Here is a 19,350-nt window from a genome sequence, read left to right on the forward strand (position 1 = left end):
GACCATAAGATGTAGTTACTAAATGAAAGTCAGTTCTAAAATGGACAGGAGTTTTGATTAGCCTAGACACACTTGATAATTCTTTTTTAATGCCTGTGATTGGTTTAGGAAAGAGTCAATGAGACTGGAGGAAACATGCTGAGGAACCTGTGGGAAAGGGATGCAGATGCATGCACGCGCGTGTGCGCACGCGCACACACACACACACACACACACACACACACACAGTCTTAGCCTATTTGAGGATGCAGTTATATGAAGATATATGAAGCATATATGAAGGAATGCAAAGCTATTGCACTTATCCTGTAATCACAACTAGACAAACTTAAGGAAAAAAGCCAATGAATATGCTGAAGATAGCAGAGAGATGATGGCCAGGTACAAGAAAATCTGGAGATGTCCAACTACCTGACTTCTGGATTTCTGATTCTGTGACATAATAAATTTGTAATTGTTTTCCTTGAAGATACAGATTGAAACTAAGTCTTAATGTCTTCCTGTCAATCTTATTTTACAAGACTCTAGTAAAGGGCAGTATGTTTCAGAGTACACAGTAAGCATTTAGGAAATTGTCCTGGAGTATCTAAATGGAAAAAAACTGGATATTTTTAAAGGCCACCCAGTATGATGAAGCCAAACCATTAGTAAATCAATACACCTCCAAAGAAAATATATATGCAGAATTAAGATTGCTGGGAGAAATATCAATAACCTCAGATCTACAGATGACATCATGCTAATATCAGAAAGCAAATAGGAACTAAAGAGCCTCTTGATAGAAGGTCAAAGAGGAGAGTGAAAAAGCTGATTTAAAACTCAACAGTCAAAAAACTAAGATCATGCCATCTGGTCCCACCACTTCAGGGCAAATAGATGGAGAAATAATGACAGATTTTATTTTCTTGGGCCCCAAAATCACTGTGGACAGTGACTGCAGCCATGAAATTAAAAGATGCTTGCTCCTTGGAAGAAAAGCTATGACAAACCTAGACAGTGTATTAAAAAGCAGAGACATCATTTTGCCAAGAAAGATCTATCTAGCCAAAGCTATGGTTTTTCCAGTAGTCATGAATGAATGTGAGAGTTGGATCATAAAGAAGGCTAAGTGTTGAAGAACTGATGCTTTTGAACTCTGGTGTTGGAGAAGACTCTTGAGAGTCCCCTGGACTGCAATGAGATAAAGCAGTCAATCCTAAAGGAAATCAACCCTGAATACTCATTGGAAAGACTGATGCTGAACCTGAAGCTCCAATACTTTGGCCACCTGATGTGATGGACTGACTCACTGGAAAAGACCCTGATGCTGGCAAGGATTGAGGACAGAAGGAGAAGGGGATGACAGAGGATGAGATGGTTGGATGGCATCATCAACTCAATGAACATGAGTTTGAGCAATCTCCAGGAGGTAGTGAAGGACAGGGAAGCCTGGTATGCTGCAGTCCAAGGGGTCTCAAAGAATCAGATACAACTGAGAGACTAAACAACAACAACCTAAATGGGAACAAACTGAACATTTTTTAAGGCCATCCAGTATGATGAAGCCAAACCAATACTGAATTAATACATCACCAAAGTATATATGCAGACTATCAAACTAATAATAATGACTGATATTCCTTTTGTTTGTGTGAATGTTTATATCTGTTTATGTTTATATAAGATAGCCAGTAAGACTGTTCATAGTGAATTTTTAAATAAGTTTTTCCCCAGCATTCGTTTCCCAGCAGAACTGAAATAGGTTATAAATTCCCTCACTTTTTATGCATACTTCAATATTTAGTGTAGGAGGCTCAGAAGAGTGAGAGAGAAAGAAAAGGAGGAAAGATGGAATAAAAGTTCATTTTGGAATCAGAAACTGATTAGTAAGGAGAGTAATTTTAAAAAATTCACTTTTGAAGAAACTGTCATAATTGATAACTTCCCACAGCTTGGTGTCAAGAACCTTATTTTTAGTTGAACTAGTAACACAGGAAACAATTAGACATCATCACCAACGTTTTCATGCATTAATGCCAGCACAAATTAACTCCTACCACTAAAAATACTCCTTTTCTTGGTCACAGTCTGTGAAGAGTATGACTTACTGCACTTAGGGCATAATTATGTCTCCTTGCCTACATAAAACTGACACACAAAAATCAATATTAATTTAAGAAAAGATCAAAACTGTCTTCATTTTCTTATTTAGCTGTCTCTCCAAAATGAGGTTATCATTTATGACAGAGATACATCAGAGTTTGGACTTAACTGATTCTGGCTGCCAAATAATAAATGTTCATTTTCTAATTGTGTCTAAGTACCTGTTTCCCCAAGAACTGTTATTTATAGTGCCACCTAGAAAAAGGATCCCATAAAGTTTGTATTTATCTAAGACAGTGCCATATTTATTTTTTTTCCTCTTCAACACACCTCCATTCTCCTCCCTACTTCTCCCCCCAAACATATTTTTCTAATATGAGAAAAATAAATGTCTCAGAAGCCTGTAATCATTGTGCCCTATAGAGATATAATGAATGCATTTTACATCTTCTATCTTAAACATTTACACATGTTTAATTTCATTATGTTAGATTTATTTTAATGTAAAAGTAACGACACGCTATGTTCACCCGGTGGCTTTGCAAATGTGGGCCTGAATTTGTGAAGTCTCAGGATATCTCTATTTCTTGCTAGTTTATCTCCCTTTTCTCCATGCCTCAGGGCACTCTCCATGAAAAAAGTGGTAACAATCCCAGCAAATGTTACCATCGCTGAGATTATTTACTCTGGAAACCACACCTAATCATGTCAAACACACTGACCATCAGGAACAGGAAAAGCAAGGTTGGAGTCTCCTCTGTCCTTTCCTGCTTCTGGCCCCTGTTATGCCTTGAAGCCATTTCTTAGACCTGGGACCCTAAGTGATGTGAGATATTTTAGTAACATCAAAATTCATTCAACTGACCTCAGGTTTTACCATGCTGGTGTTTGCATGCAAGTAAGTATCATCAACAACTATATACCACCCACAAACAAAAAGTCAAAAAAAAAAAAAAAAAAAGAGAGAGAGAAGAAATGTAAGTGTTCTATAAATATAGATTGATTGTCTTTTAGATAATTTTATCACTTCTTGTTGTTCAGTCACCCAGTCGTGTCCTACTCTTTGTGACCCCATAGACTGCAGCACATCAGGCTTCCCTGTCCTTCACTATCTCCCAGAACTTGCTCAAACTCGTGTCCATTGAGTCGGTGATGCCATACAACCATCTCATCCTCTATCATTCCCTTCTCCTCCTGCATTTAATCCTTCCCAGCATCAGGGTCTTTTCCAGTGAGTCAGTCCTTCACATCAGGAGGCCAAAGTACTGGAGCTTAAGGTTCAGCATCAGTCTTTCCAATGAATGAATAATCGGGGTTGATTTTCTTTAGGATTGATTGGTTTGATCTCTTTGTAATCCAAGGGACTCTCAAGAGTCTTCTCCAACACCACAGTTCAAAAGCATCAATTCTTTGTTACTCAGCCTTCATTATGGGCTAACTCTCACATTCATTCATGACTACTAGAAAAACCACAGCTTTGACTAGACGGACCTTTCTTGGCAAAATGATGTCTCTGCTTTTTTATATGCTGTCTAGGTTTGTCATAGCTTTTCTTCCAAGGAGCAAGCATCTTTTAATTTCATGGCTACAGTCACCATCCCAGTGGTACTGGAGCCCAAGAAAATAAAGTCATTGTTTCCCCATCTATATGCCATGAAGTGATGGGACCAGATGCCATGATTCATTTTCTAAAATTTGAGTTTTAAGCCAGCTTTTTCATTCTCCTTTTTCACCTTCATCAAGTGGCTCTTAAGTTACTCTTTGCTTTCTGACACTAGAGTAGTGTCATCTGCACATCTGGGGTTATTGATATTTCTCTCAGCAATCTTGATTCCAGCTTGTGATTCATCCAGCCTGGCATTTCACATGATGTACTCTGCATAGAAATTAAATAAACAGGGTGACCATATATAGCCTTGATGCATTCCTTTACCAATTTTGAACCAGTCAAATGTTCCAGTTTTGGTTTTAACTGTTGCTTCTTTCCCTGCATACAGGTTTTGCAAGAGGCAGGTAAGGTGGTCTGATATTCCCATCACTTTAAGAATTTTCCAGGTTGTTGTGATTCACACAAAGAGTTTCACGTAGTCAGTGAAGCAGAAGTAGATTTTTTTCCCCCCCTGGAATCCTCTTGTTTTTTATATGACCCAACAGATGTTGGCAATTTGATCTCTGGTCCCTCTGCCTTTTCTAAATCCAGCTTGCACACCTGAAAGTTCTCAGTTCACGAACTGTTGAAGCCTAGCTAGGAAGATGTATGCTCAAAGTACAGCAAAGTGAAATCTAGTTAACAACCTCTTTTTGCTAAATATTCCAGAAGGAAAGAAATTCATATTTGACATTTAAAATATGTGTGTGTATCTTATGTAATATATTTTGGTCTTCATGTTGTTACTCACAAATAGAATACATGGGCTCTGCAATCTGAGTAGTTTGGTTTCGGTTAGAAACCTAAGTCTATGTAATCATCGGCAAATTATTTAATCTCCCATTCTCAATGTTCTAACTTCTAAAAGGGCATAATATTAGTCCTTATCTACTAGGTCCCTTGAGAAGATTGATTAAGAGCTTAATAAATGGCAATTGCTACTCTTAGTAAGTGATAATATTGGCAGAGTCTTAAACTCACAGCCATGTAGAAAACAAATTTCAGAAAATATTCTCCAAAACATTACTTATTTCCACCTTTTTACTCAAGGTGAGGAAATTTAAGTTTCTGAGGTCAGCAGACAGACCCAGGGCCCTCCAATTAATGGCTGGCATAAACTGGACAACTAGAGATTTCTTGTTCAGGGTCACTAGAATTTGTGGTAGCACATTTCAAAATGTAGCAGGAGGAAAGAAATGAGGAACGGAGGTGATTTCCAAAGTAATATTGACTTTCCCCTTATAGAAAGAGATGGTTTAGACAATCAGCAGTTAATTATCCTTGGAAAAGGTGTGTTTTGTCTTCTATGACAGAACTTTTTTGTTTGTTTTTATTTTTGCATTAGTGAGGTGATTAGCTATTTGAACTTGAGTTTAAGTCAGTCTCTACCTCATGCTTTTGTTGCTCTTTATACAGTTTAAATATAAATGTCCTGGTTTCCTTTCAGGAATTTAGCGAGTTTTGTGCTTGAGTTCACTGAAATTAAAAACAAAAACAAAAAACATGCATACTCTATTTACAGAATTAATAAGGACTTGCTAATGGAGGAGGGAAACTAAATCTAGAAAACTGGTCACCTGTTTTTGTCAGAAAATATTTCAAATGAGATAATTTCTTAGCTGTTTATGTTAGCTGAGAAATGGGAAAGAAAAGTTGGGGGAATGTTTGAAGAAAGAGGGGAGCATTTTAATGATTAGAATTTAATGAGCATTAATTAAATACACAGCAGACTTAATGCTAAGCACTTTTCATATCAATTACTTTTTCCAGAAATTCAATGAAAAGGGGAAACTGCAGATGAAAGAAAAAAGCATATCAGTTAATTCAACAAGTAATGAAGATATTAAAAAAAAAAAAGAAATTGAACTCTGTCTGATTCAACTGTCACATGACTTTTAAAATGCTCGAGTCCCATCATTTGCATTGTTTCTCTATTGTTTAAGAAAACTCTAAAATTCCTTTTGGAGTTAAATAAGAATCTACCTTGGATGAGAATGAGAAATAACTACTTTAAACTGAATGTTATTCAATAACAAATAGTTTAATAGCAAATTTTCAGAGAATTACACCTTTGTGAGAGAATGTGGATACATGGAAACAATTTTCTCCCTAACAGAATCACCATATACTCACTAGTCTTTGACCTAATTTTAGCTCAATATTGTCCTGAAATCAGAGTCAATGCAAAACTGGAATCTTTATAAATCCACAGCTGTGAGGGGCTGGAATTCTCACTCACACTGAGCCTTTTCTTCCACATGTTATTTCAGTTTACACACCTTTTGAGAACGCTTATGTACCAGTCAAGACCTAAGCCACACAATTTAAAAAAGTAGTACTTAAGAAGTGTGTCTTTAAAGTCAGAAGACTATGTAATAGCAATAAATTTTTTTAATGAAAAGAGAAAAATATAAATGCTATGAAAGTTAATTTCTAGTATTTTGATTACAACACAATAACATCTTAATAATGAATCAGAGGAATAATATTTGTAAAAACAGGAAATCTCCAATCTGGAAGGAAAACAATATAGAGAGCATGTAATTGTATAAGGGGCCTTGGAGATCTTTCTCAAAGGTGATCATTTCCCCAAATAGGACAAAATGGTAAGCTATATTAGGGAATGTTTTATATAATAATAATAATAACAATCATAATAATACTAGAAGACATCATTAATGATCACTGGCCTTATTTCTTGAGAATCTATTAAAGCTAAAGCACTATGCTCAGCACTTTCTATACATTTCTAGTGACCTTTGTAAACTTGCTTCCCCATTTAATAGATGAACAAATTGAGGTCCAGATTAGTTAAATGATTTCTCTAGAGCAAAATCTAGGTAGAGAGGTTTTACCTCTTTAATTGTCTTGCGTGGAGTTTTAGATTATGAATACATATTCATAATGACGTAATTATAGTTATGAAACTGAAAAAATGGTGTTTTCTTACAAAATAAATACATACTTAGCATAGAAAGTTAAAGGCAAAAAAAAAAAAAGAAAGTTAAAGGCAACATGAAGTAGTACAGGAAAAGATTAACTTGCTATCAAAATTACTGCAATAAAAACATTACAAAGGAGTTTTTCTCAAATTAAAAGGTTTTAACTAAATCATAATTTTCTGACTGAATCATCTGGCATTTCTCTCTTCACTGCTTTCTGTTTCACATTCTGTCGTCTCAATGAAAGGCAACTACGAGCAAGCATTCCTCAATTGAATATGTGGCTAGAAGGCATCATTTTTAATTAGACAGGCTTCAGAATCCAACTAGCATGATGGCATCCTGGCTGCATCACTTGCTAATTCTTCAACTTTGGGCAAGATACTTAATCCCTCTAAACCATGGTTACTCATCCACAAAATGACGTTGATAATGGCCTCTACATGAAATTGTTATTGGTAGGATTCAGTGAGATAATGCAAGTGAAGGGCCAGCACAGTATGTGGTCTGTGGTTAGCCCTCAGTCAATGACAGGTATTTTTACATTTATGGATGCCCCTCTGGGAGCTGAAAGGAACTGCCTCAACTTTCTCCTCTACAGAAGCCATTCCTATCGAATGCCTTCCATTCCTTTCATTTCTTCTTCTTCACTTTTTCTTTCCATTAAGGAATTCAAATCTAACTTAAACAAGGCCTTACTCTTTCTGTCTTGGCATAGCCTGTCATTCTTTACTCACCCAGGGGTTAACAGATGGTGGTGGGAGATACGGTGATAACTAAGACGCACATGGGCAAGATTATAGGATCCTCTCCTCTCACTATCATTGGAGCCCTCTAGTTCAGCTTCCTCCTGCTCAGATCACAAGAGTTGCCAACAGCGACTGGACCCTAACTGAGTCCCATTCAATTTCTGACTACATCATGTTATCTTGGCATCCAAAGTTATAACTGGACTTTGCTAGTCTGACAAAGTTTTAACAATGGTGGTTGCACAATACTACCTGCCTCAGGGACGTTAAGGGTTAAAGAGACTTCTGGGAACTCATTATATCAATGAAGCAGTGATGTCTGAGTTTCAAGCAACTAGTTCACAAAGGCATTTTTTAAACAGTCCACTCAGAGACTGGGGGCTGGCTTTCCTTTTTGTTGTTGACTGAGGCCTCCATGGCCAGTAGAGCATTGCTATGCATCATCTCCCTTAGCAGAGGCTCTTAAAGCTCAGTTCTAAAATAACTGCGTTTCAAGGGCAGGACCATATTCTCCTTCACTCCTACAGTATCTGTGGAGAGTGTCTAGAAGTGAGAAAGACCATTTCAAGAGCTGATCAATACCCTGTTGGGGAAGATAGTTGAAGGCAGCGGGTTGAAAGCAGAGTTTAAAAAAAAAAAAAAGCAGGTACGGGGAACAGCTGAACACTCCAGTTAGCGTCCTTAACCCATTCAGGGTAGCTGGAATCTGCTCACACTTCTGTTTAAGGCAGAGAGTAAATTCCAGGAAGTGTGTTCAAGTATACAAATGAACCCCACTCACAGACTACTCTCACATGCTCTGTGTTCAGAGGAGATTGAGACAGCACAAGAAGTATGCAATAGATCATTTAGGTTTTACAGGGATCAGAAAAAGATGACCACAGCTCACAAGTGGCTTTGTATACAGGCCCTTGGTCTCTAGCTTTGTCTTCTGAATAATTTCTTTCCTGGAATTTAGAGTTTACTTGGTATATTTTTGATTGTTGGGACAGGAGTGGGGAGGATCAGGCAAATGGGAGAACAGGAAGGGAGCCAAGAACATTCACATTTGGGAAAGATGTTCCCCCAATTCCTATAGATCTCTTTGCGAATGTACGAAGGAAACAAGATGTCTCCCTTTTTATTTTCTCTTGTTTTGGGGCACATCATAGATAATCAACTATATCTGCTGGATTTTTGAAGGTTCCACCTCCTTCCCTGGTCCTCTTTCAAGTCCATTTCATCTCACCCCAAGCCAGTCTAAATGGTGATATTCCAAGTATGATTCTGATTTCAAAGCCAGAGCTAATACATCTAGTCTTTTCTTTCTAACGGACTTCAATAACTCTTCTTGAGGCATGTCAAGATTCAATTTTCTTTGGTAATTTTCTATACTTTATTATTCATGAATGAGCTTTTCCACACAGGTAATAATAATAATAAAATAACAGTAATAATACCAATGGGGCTTCTCTGGAGGCTTGGTGGTAAAGAATCTGTCTGCCAAAGCAGGAGACAAGGGTTTGATCTCTGTGTCAGGGAGTTCCCCTGGAGAAGGAAATGGCAACCCATTCCAGTATTCTGGCCTGGGAAACACCATGGACAAACGAGCCTAGTGAGCTACAGCCCATGGGTTCACAAAAAAGTCAGAAATGATTTAGCGACTAGACAACACCACCACCACCACCAATCCTTTCATGAACTAGCCTTCTAATTCTTTTATACACATTACTTCATGTAATCCTATGAACAGCTCTATCAGGCAGACAAATTACTACACTGTTTTACAGAAGAGAAAACTGAAGCACCCTCGGCTCACAGCTAAGGCTGTGAGCCCAGAGTCTGTTTCCTACACATCATTAGCTGGGTCCGGGCTGCTGCTGGGCACCACTGCCTCTGCAATGGCCACAAACAGCCTTTTATTTTTAACTGTACCTATTATGCACCATTCATGATATTAAAGATTTCACAAGTATTGTTCCACTTAATTTCAAAAACAATATCATCAGCGAGGCTCTGCCCTTACTAAAAGAAGAGAAACAGAGATTTGGCAGGGGTTGGAAGTCAGAGGTCACACAAGCAATAAGTTATACAAATCAAGACTAGCATCCATGTTTCTCTAACTCCAAAGGCTATAATTTCAATCATCACCCCATCCTGGCCTACCCAACTATTCCTGGACATACAATAGGCCTCCTTTGGCACATGGGGCAGCAGCAGTGAGGTTAAAAACTAGTGTGATTATGCATTATTTTATTGCTACTATCTCTATGAATAAAATGTCTATTTGATTTTCATTTAACCTCAAAAGAATCTGATTACTGAACAACCATTGAAGAATTATTGGCAATTATGTTCTGTAATTATGGCTCCTGTTAATGACATTAGTGAGCAGCCTTTCATATTTAGTCCTATTAATTAATCCCCCTAAGCCCAGAAAGTGATAATCAATACAACAAAGGCACCACGGTAAATTATAAATAATCCCCAAATCCCTCAAATAGTTTTCAAGCCTCCTTCGGTTTCCTTGGTTTGGACACACTTAGTTTGGAAGCTGGAGGAGTCTGCAGTAACTGATCGCTCCTCATGCAGAATCACCTGTTTCACTAGTGCACCTAATCAGGCAGATGTTTAAAATTGGAGTCCGGATGCCACTGACAAAGATACATTTCTGTAGCCTAATAAAAATAATTAGCTGATTGAGTCCAGAGACCCTCAAATCAGAGATACAGCTTTCAATTCTCTGAGCAATATATTCCATCAGATAACACCTATTGTCAGGGAGTGTGTGGTTTCAGTTTTGCAGAAGCTGAACACAGCTAGTGTGTGAAATGCTGAAAGTTCAACAAAGGAAATTTCCTGATTGCTCAATCTCACAGATAGACAAGATAAACAGGCATACTGACAGTGATGCCAGGAATCGATGATTTATGAAAAACAGGTCTCTGAATCTAATGTTTTTTAAACTCTCCCAATCCATTCTTAGATTTTCTTCCACATACTTTATCAACCACCTACGTTGATACACATTAGATTTCTAAAATGGCTATATTTATATATTTTATCTGAGATAGCTACTGCTATAGTTGTTCAAAGATGCTACAAGCGGCCTCAGAAGTAGTCCATTTCAAAAAGATGTAGCATGACAATCCACTCTGCACCATGGATGGAACTAAACTAGTTGGTTTCTGAGGCCCTGATCTATGTTAGTCTAAAAGTCAAAGACTCCTGTTCTTTTTGCCACAAAGGAAAGAGTCAGAACTTGATCCCTATTGGCATCCCATGTCCTTCCTTAGTTGCATTCTTGTTTTGGATGATTTCCCAGGAGATAGTGAATAACCCTCAGCAGCTGCCCAGTCTCAGAAACCATTTGGGGGGAGGAAACAGAAGCTCAGAATAAATATCTATCAAAGCATCAATCGCATCAGATATAACAGAGAACATGGTCATCTTTAAAGGATTCAGAAAAGGGAATAATATGACAAATTTAGACTGAATATATATTGGGTCCTTCAGTAAATAATTGTTAATGGAGAAATCAATCTAACTGGCCATTTACAAGAATTAGTTTATAAATTTATGATATTCAAGATCTGGAAATAGCCTTAAAGGTCATCTGAAGCCATCTTTCCATTTACAAATAAGGGAGCTGAAAGTCAGAAAGACTAAGGAACTTGGCCAAGGTTACCCAGTAAAACAATGGTTGAAGTAGGCATGGAAGAAGGACATCTTAACCACACCATCTGCTGCCACTCTCAAACTGAATGGTTGATTCAATTTTAAAAGTTGTAAAGCCGGAATGATACTAGGCACACTCTTAAGATTTATATTTTAAGATGAAAGATTTCATCTTAACATCACTGACAATCATTGCTAGCATGTCTCCTCCATCTTGTCAGTAAGCAGAATTCAGATGTGAGTAGATATTGGGAGTGTGACCTATACTGCCACATCTTGGGACAGGAGACCTTACCAGGTACTGTAGTTCATATTCTACTGTCAACAACTTTTATACAAATTCAAATAATAATGATGATGATGATGACAGATGACAATGACAGAAGTCTACAGTGTTTTAAGGCCAAATTTCTTATATAAACTTCAGGGCCCTTATCTGACCAGTCATCATTTTTTATTTATTTAATTTTTGGTGGTTTCCCTAGAGTTTTACTTTAGATTTTAACTATATATTTTTTGTTTGTTTCAATTACTTACCATCAATTAAGAATTCTAAAATTTCACTTTAAATTGGAGTGCTCTTTTCTCATAAGTAGCCACTAAATGTTGAAACATAGGAAAAAAGGGAAAGAGAAGGCAAGGCAAGGCAAACCAAAATATTCCTTTCCTGCTTGGCTGAGCAGTGTTGGAGTTCCCAACTCTGCTTTCATGTTTCCTTATTCCAGCAAAACTATAAAAGTTCCTATACAAGTGGCTCTTCTAACCACCACCAAAGTAACTACACAAGTGCTAATTAACTAGTCTAAGTGAATGTAGATTTCCTTGAAATTAAAAACAACTTTCAGAGACACAGAGAGGGACTTACGTCTGCATTATTGCATGTGTCACAACAGCAAGTTTAGCTTTGAATTCCTAGAGTCTGAGTTTTGACCTGATAGAAATCAAGATATGCCAATAGCAGTGATTATAAAAATGATGTCATGATCAGAAACCAGCTTAAGTAAAAAGTGTGATGGAGGAACTGAACGGAATAGCTGATGACATTAAAATTCCCAAAGAGGATGATGCTTTTTGGCCTCCTCCCAACCAAGTACAGCGGCAGGAGCGTGAAATTGTCATTGGAGATGAATACATTTCTTTCCCAACATTGAAAATTGGTTCCCTTATTAGTGTCAATCAATCCAAGGATCCAGAAAGCTTATGGGTATTTTATTATCTTCTCTGGGACCTGAAGTGTTTGCTCTTTTGTCTTATTGGATTACACTTCAAGAAGAAGCCAATCTAGATTGAATACTGGTGTTGACATCAGTGGGTGGGAGTAGCTGCTTTCAATGACCATTATCAGGACAGTTTTGTGTATATAAGGGCAATATTCTTCATAAACTATAAATGATTGTCTTTGATAAATGTGTAACCAAAAAGAGCAGTTTTAACTTAACTTCAAAAGGAATAAGAAATAAATCTTCAGAATGTCATACTCAACAACTATGCTTCTTAAAGCAAAATATATAAAATGCATTGTCAAGGACAGATACTCCCTCATGAATTATGTTATGGGATTGGCCCTTTCTCTGTTATATTTACTCTTTCTGGTTATACAATAAGAACACATTTGGAGAAAAAGATAAGACAAAAGAAAATATTCTGATTTAAGAAGAGGGTAAAGGTGGGAGGAGGCAGTGGCACCATGGCATTGAGATCTCCCTGAAGGTTCTGAGAGATGGGTCTCTTGTGCCAAGCTGGGCCTGGAAAAGCCTTGCTGTTGATGTTGTTCAGTTGCTAAGTTGTGTCTGACTCTTTGCAACCCCAGGGACTGCAGCACGCCAAGCCTTCCTGTCACTCACCATCTCTTGGAGTATACCCAAGGTTCATGTCCATTGAATCGAGGATACTAGCAAAACATCTCAGTGAATTTATTGTTTCCCAAGCATGTTTAATCACATTTAAAGAACTGTTTGCATTGCTTTAAATAAATAATAGCTTACTACTTGAATATTTACTTATTACTTGAATCAGAGGATGAGATGGCTGGACGGCATCACAGATGCAATGAACATGAACTTGGGCAAACTCTGGGAGATGCTGAGGAATAGGGAGGCCAGGCATGCTGCAGTCCATGGGGTCACAAAGAGTTGGACACAGCTGGACGACTGAACAACAACAGCAAAACTTGAATATTTAGTTCATTGAACACTATGATATACATTTACAATTCTGAATGAATAAATTTCTGTTTTCCCTTGAAAGTGGGACTGAGTTAGCAAAGTGCACCCTCTTAAAGAAAGAATTCTCTAGAGACAATTTCTAAGAAGAATTTCATCTTCTCCCAAAGCAGGGCTTGAATAGACACTGGGGGAAATAAACTTCCAAGTGATAGCAGCAAAACCCAGCTGTTGGTGCAAGTCACTTTGCCTCGAATGGGAAATAACAAAATCTTGCCAGCAAACATGCAATGGTTGCAATTCTCAGGACAGACAGAGGGTCCAGCTCACATACCACCTTTGGTAAGTGCAGGCCCTTGAAACAGCACGTGGTCAGTGCTCCTTGATTGTACAAAAGTATGGAAAAGCGCGCATGCTCCCCAGTTTCAATGACGGTTCCTGTATTGTTTTAGAGTGGAATAATCTCTCCAAAGCTTTCTAACAGCCTTCTTACCCTTATCCAGAAGGCAGAGGAAAAATAATCATAGAATTCAATGAGACATTTTCCAGATGAAAGATGAACTTAGAATATGAATCACTTAGGCAAAACTTTCTGTAGGTGTTGCTTCTCCAGGATGATAAGAAAAGGTCCATCAGACTTGTTCTGAGGGGTGAAGCAACATATACTCTGTATCACCCAGCATGCTGCCTGGCAAACAGTAGGAACCAGGAAATAGTTACTAGTGACATTAAATCCAGCCTTCCCACCCACTTCAGAACAGATACCCTGAGCACAGAAGCTGTTAAAGCACTGGTTTATGCAAAGGTTGTTACAATGTTGATTCAAACAGTCCCCCGTTTAGCTCTGTTAGTCTTAACTCAATTGAATTATTTTATGAAGAAAGCCAAAAACATAAACTCATATAAATTAAAATAGCTAAGTGAATGAGTGAGCAAACCATCGTGGTTCAGTTGTTTCTGACTCGTTGCGACCCCATGGCAGGAACCTGCCAGGTTCTCCATCCACGGAATTCTCCAGGCAAGAATACTGGAGTGGTTGCCATTTCCTTCTCCTAAAATAGGTAAAAGGGCACCTAAATCCTCAAGAAACACCAATTCTTTGGGCTATTTATCATCTCCATTTGTATAATGATTCCTTTGCTCCAAAGTTCACAGTTTAGCCTTCTGATGATGTAAGCATACCTCACAAGGCATTAACCTCTGCCAATGGAAATAATAATGTAATTGATTTAGTACTATGATTATTTAACATATGAACATGTACTCATTGAGAAAATATGATGTCTGGACAACTGACATTGCATTTTTTGCCAAATAACAAGCTGATGTTCATAAAATCTTACTGGAGAGCACCCAATGCTAACTATAGGATTTCAAACTGCTGATTTGCAGAGATGAATCGCGAAGCAATCTACATTGTGTGGCTAATCAGAATTCCCATCCTTACCCATGCTCTGAAAAGAAGCCTAAATTTTTTTATTTGGAAGCCACTGTGAAAAGCTTTCATTAATTTAAATTTCAGAACAGATTTCTCCCCATTATGTGTATTCAACTAAAGGCTTATTAAACACAACGCCATGATAAAAGTGAACAAATAGCAGGTTTTTCCAAGGCATCCATTTTATTTTATTCCAGGATCCAGAGGCATTGAAAATTTAGGGACTGCTGCCACACTTAGAAATCTTTTGAAGACTAGAAAGAATTGGTAACAATTTAGTTATTTCTATTCCTCTACAATTTGTTTAAAAACATGTGATATAAATGACTCCCTGTTCCTTAAAACTGCCCCCAAATTAAGCAATATAATAGCTGCTAATTAGATGCATTTAATTCTAATTTACAAACCATCTTTACTTCTTCTTTGAAGAAATACTATTCAACTGAATCCTATTATATCTGACTTGGTTTATTTATTACACTTTATCTGAGGAAAAAAAAGTGCATATCCGAAAAAGCATTATTCTTTAATCCTGATGTTAACTTACTTGTATGCTTCAAAAGTTTAGAGGTTTAATATTATTTGAACTTGGTGAAAAGTATGTAAAGTTTCTCGCTTCTGCTTTTCATATTTTGGGGGAAAAAAGGTTCCATTAGGGTTTTCAAGATAGCTAAGCTTGTAGAACAAAAATAAGAAAAGGGAATAAAATAAGCCTGAGATGGTATAATTCTCATGATTTTATATATCTTTACAGGAGAGGAACAGGTTTTGAGGAAATGGCAATGGGAAGTAGGCGTGCTGAGCATGTTGAACAGGGAAGGCTCCAGCAAAAACAAATGCGATGCGAGCTGCCCTCCATTAAGGCCAACACAAAAGGAGAAAAGAAAACGACAGAGTCACGACAGTAGACAAATAACTAACCCCTCTCACGTACATCTTTATTTGTAGTCCAGCCTGGCAGTGAAACGTCAGGGGCTCCGTCACCCACTTACAAGTCAGTTTCACATGATAGACTATTATTATTAGCAGCATTATTATGACCATTTCCAGTTATCTCTACTCTTATCTCCCTCCTAAAGCTGTTATAAGAAGAGATTACTCAAAAAGGGAAGGAAATAAGTACCCAAAAAGGTTAAAGTAGGAAAAACTGCATGTTTTCAGAAAACTTTGTAAAGACTGATGAAGCAGGGGAATAAAAAGAATAAAATGATTATATCAGGTTCCGTGCAGTCTGACAAGGTAATCCCTAAGTGGGAGAATTTCTTCTCAGCTGCAAATTTCTAGCTGTATATACAGTGTGACTGACAAGCCACAAACATAAATTAGTGAAACCAAAAGGAAACCATTTGGCAGCTCATTATTTTACCATTTGCTTCATTTCAATAAATTCATGATGACAAGCTGAGGTTAGGGGGAATTCCTAAAGGCATTAATGTACTGGTTTAATTGAAGAATAAAATAATACTACAGGAGAATAAATGGCTTTAATAAACATACTGAATTAATATACCATAAAAGGAAAATAGATAGGTGATTCATGCACTGTTCATTTGAGATTTCTTAAATTATAAAAACAAAAATAGCCTTCTCTCTATAAAAAGATAAAGGAATTGCCATTTGGTTTTCTGGTAATCAGGTCTACTTGTGGGATCACTGATCTTCTGATTAGATATTAATCTTACTTCTAAGTGATTTTACTATTATAGCATGCTCCTAGCTTAACTTACATATATACATATTCTCTTATTATTTATTAAAAATAAGTTTATAGCTAACAATATTATCTTGCACACTTAAACATCTGCTAAAAGGGTAAATCTCATGTAAGTATTCTTATCAGAGTAAAAAAATGTTAAAGTAAATTTGTAGGAAACTAAATTCAATATGCTATACTTACTAACACAAAGTGAGAAGAAATCAGTTGCTTTTTTTCTTTTTAACCCAAATAATCAATTCCTTGCCCTCAAAAAAGCCACAATTTTCTATATTTCTTATAAAATGGTATAGAATATGAATTACCAGGAAAATTTCCTCAATAGTCTATTTCACTTTGCAGTATGAACATAGCCTGTAATTATAACCATTAATTCAAAGGGAAAATGATTTAAATATATATCAGGCTAATGTGATTTAAGCATATTGTTTTGCTGTGGTTCCTTTCTGGGACTGAATATCAAGATGCAGTCCACTATGCCGAAAGCCTCTAGCTTTCCAAAAACTGAAAGCCTTTGCCAATAAATCACAACTGTTCTACCATATGCCTCTTTGTTCTGCCAAGTATTACCAGCCTGTTCTACTTTTAAGCAAATTTCATTATATTATAGCTCAGAGCAATGCTCATTAAAAAGTATTACTGAAAAATGTCAAGTTGTTTTTATATAGAAACTGGAATTTATTTTCTACTGAAAAGTCAGGTATTTATTGAACACAAGACATTTGTGAAATACTGATCTCATTTCACAAGTCACTTCAAAAATCGTCATTCTCTATCTTGACTGTGAGGGTTCAGTCCACATTATGATTGTCTAAAGCATCTCCTGTCTTGCACCAGGTAACTTTCACTAGTATCTCCCACTGATACAGATAAACCATGACCTTTCTGGAACTGACCTACTCTCAAATGGGTGGAAAACCTTTTCCTTGTTTCTTCACAATCACATTCACATTCATCCTCTCCTTGACCGATTTGCTTTTTTTCATCTCCCAGTCACAGCCTTCCAGATAACGTCATGTTGCAGTCATATTTTAGGTGACTATAAACTTCGTTATAGCCTATTTACTTTAAATAGTATGATACAGTCCAAATAAAGCTAGCCTAGAAATCTCACCTCCACAACTTTTAGTTGCAGTGATCCTTAAAAGTCACTTAACTTCATCTATAAAACAGTGATTACATCCTCCCTTTTCCCTTGAATTCAGTTTGTGAACACAAAAGTCTGTAGTGCACGTTCAAACGTTCTGTATCCCATTTACCACAAACCAAACACAAAGCCAGAGAGCTTCATTTTGAAGCACCAAACTCCTTCCTAAGGAACTGTTTCCCTTTCTCTTCAGATGCTAAAAACCCACTGGCCATAATCTGTGAGCCAAACATGACAGGATTAATCTTCATTACCTACTGTAACTAGATTTAACATTCTAGGTACAATGAAGAGCCATAAAATGTCAGGCATTAAACCAGGAGAAAAGCAAGACCTTCTTGCTTCCTCTGAGGAAAAAAGAATGTTTTTAGTCCCCTGAGGAAAATCAGAAATACTCAAATGGGGCCAAGGTATATATTAAACTAACAAAAACAACAACAGAAATATTTCAATTGTTCTTAAATCTTAGGCCAAATCATTCTATGAAGATTTGTGGGGCTTTCCTAAATGAAAAGGCCAGACTAGAAGAGGAGCAGAATCATGCACTGAGGCTTCCCTTATTCTAATATACTACATTTTTATGCAATAAAATCAGGATGAAATGGAAATCAAGGTCACTTTTGACATGATAGAAGTGACAAAAGAGGTATCTAGAGAAACAGCAAGGAACAGAATAGAGGTGATAGAAGAAAGTACATACTGTTTGCATTGTTCATGTCCCATCACTTCATGGCAAATAGATGGGGAAACAGTGGAAAAAGTAGCAGACTTTATTTTTTGGGGGCTCCAAAATCACTGCAGATGGTGACTGCACCCATGAAATAAAAGACGCTTACTCCTTGGAAGGAAAGTTATGACCAACCTAGACAGCATATTATAAAGCAGAGACATTACTTTGCCAACAAAGGTCCATCTATGGTTTTTCCAGTAGTCACGTATGGATGTGAGAGTTGGACTATAAAGAAAGCTGAGCACCGAAGAATTGATGCTTTTGAACTGTGGTGTTGGAGAAGACTCTTGAGAGTCCCTTGGACTGCAAGGAGACCCAACCAGTCCATCCTAAAGGAGATCAGTCCTGAGTGTTCATTGGAAAGACTGATGGTGAAGCTGAAACTCCAATACTTTGGCTGCCTGATACGAAGAGCTGACTCGTTTAAAAAGACCCTGATGCTGGGAAAGATTGAAGGCGGGAGGAGAAGGGGACAGACAGAGGATGAGATGGTTGGATGGCATCAATGACTCAAGGACATGAGTTTGGGTAAACTCTGGGAGTTTGTGATGGACATGGAGGCCTGGCATGTTGCAGTCCATGGGGTCGCAAAGAGTTGGACATGACTGAGCTACTGAAGTGAACTGAACTGAAGAAAGAATAGGTTCACCTAATTTGTCTTGCTAAATGTTATGAAGAGACTTAACTGTGAGCAGAACTGGGAGCTGGGTATCTGTATAAAACCCTCAAGGCATTTCTTCACATTTTCTTTTGCTTCAATCTCTTTCCTTCCCACAGGGATCTTTCTCTAGTTATTGTCTATCTCCTTAGCAATGAGAGAAGGGAGGCTGGCCAAATCATCCATCATGAATCTGTCACCCCTATTCTCTAGGTGTGGCTTCACCTAAAATAAGATTATAAGTATACAACTTTACGTCTCACAAATACAGGGGTGACAAGGAAGCTCAGAGTAAAGTAGGGTGCAATCTGGCTGCCAGTATAGAAATTATGATCATTTAAATGTACTGAACCATATTTATTTAGAAAGAGCTCAGACAGAATGATAAGAAAGATACTAAGACTCTACCAGACAAATAAGTAC

General features: G+C 37.4%; 1 protein-coding gene and 1 pseudogene across 16 annotated transcripts in view; one reads left to right on the top strand and one right to left on the bottom strand.

Moving 5' to 3' along the window:
- Positions 1-19,350, bottom strand: part of NRXN1 (neurexin 1) — a 1,158,814-nt gene that overhangs the window by 850,573 nt on the left and 288,891 nt on the right. The window lies entirely within an intron of this gene.
- LOC122441300 lies at positions 7,074-12,363 on the top strand (annotated as a pseudogene).

Source organism: Cervus canadensis, chromosome 5 (genome assembly GCF_019320065.1).
Source record: "Cervus canadensis isolate Bull #8, Minnesota chromosome 5, ASM1932006v1, whole genome shotgun sequence".
NCBI lineage: Eukaryota > Metazoa > Chordata > Mammalia > Artiodactyla > Cervidae > Cervus > Cervus canadensis.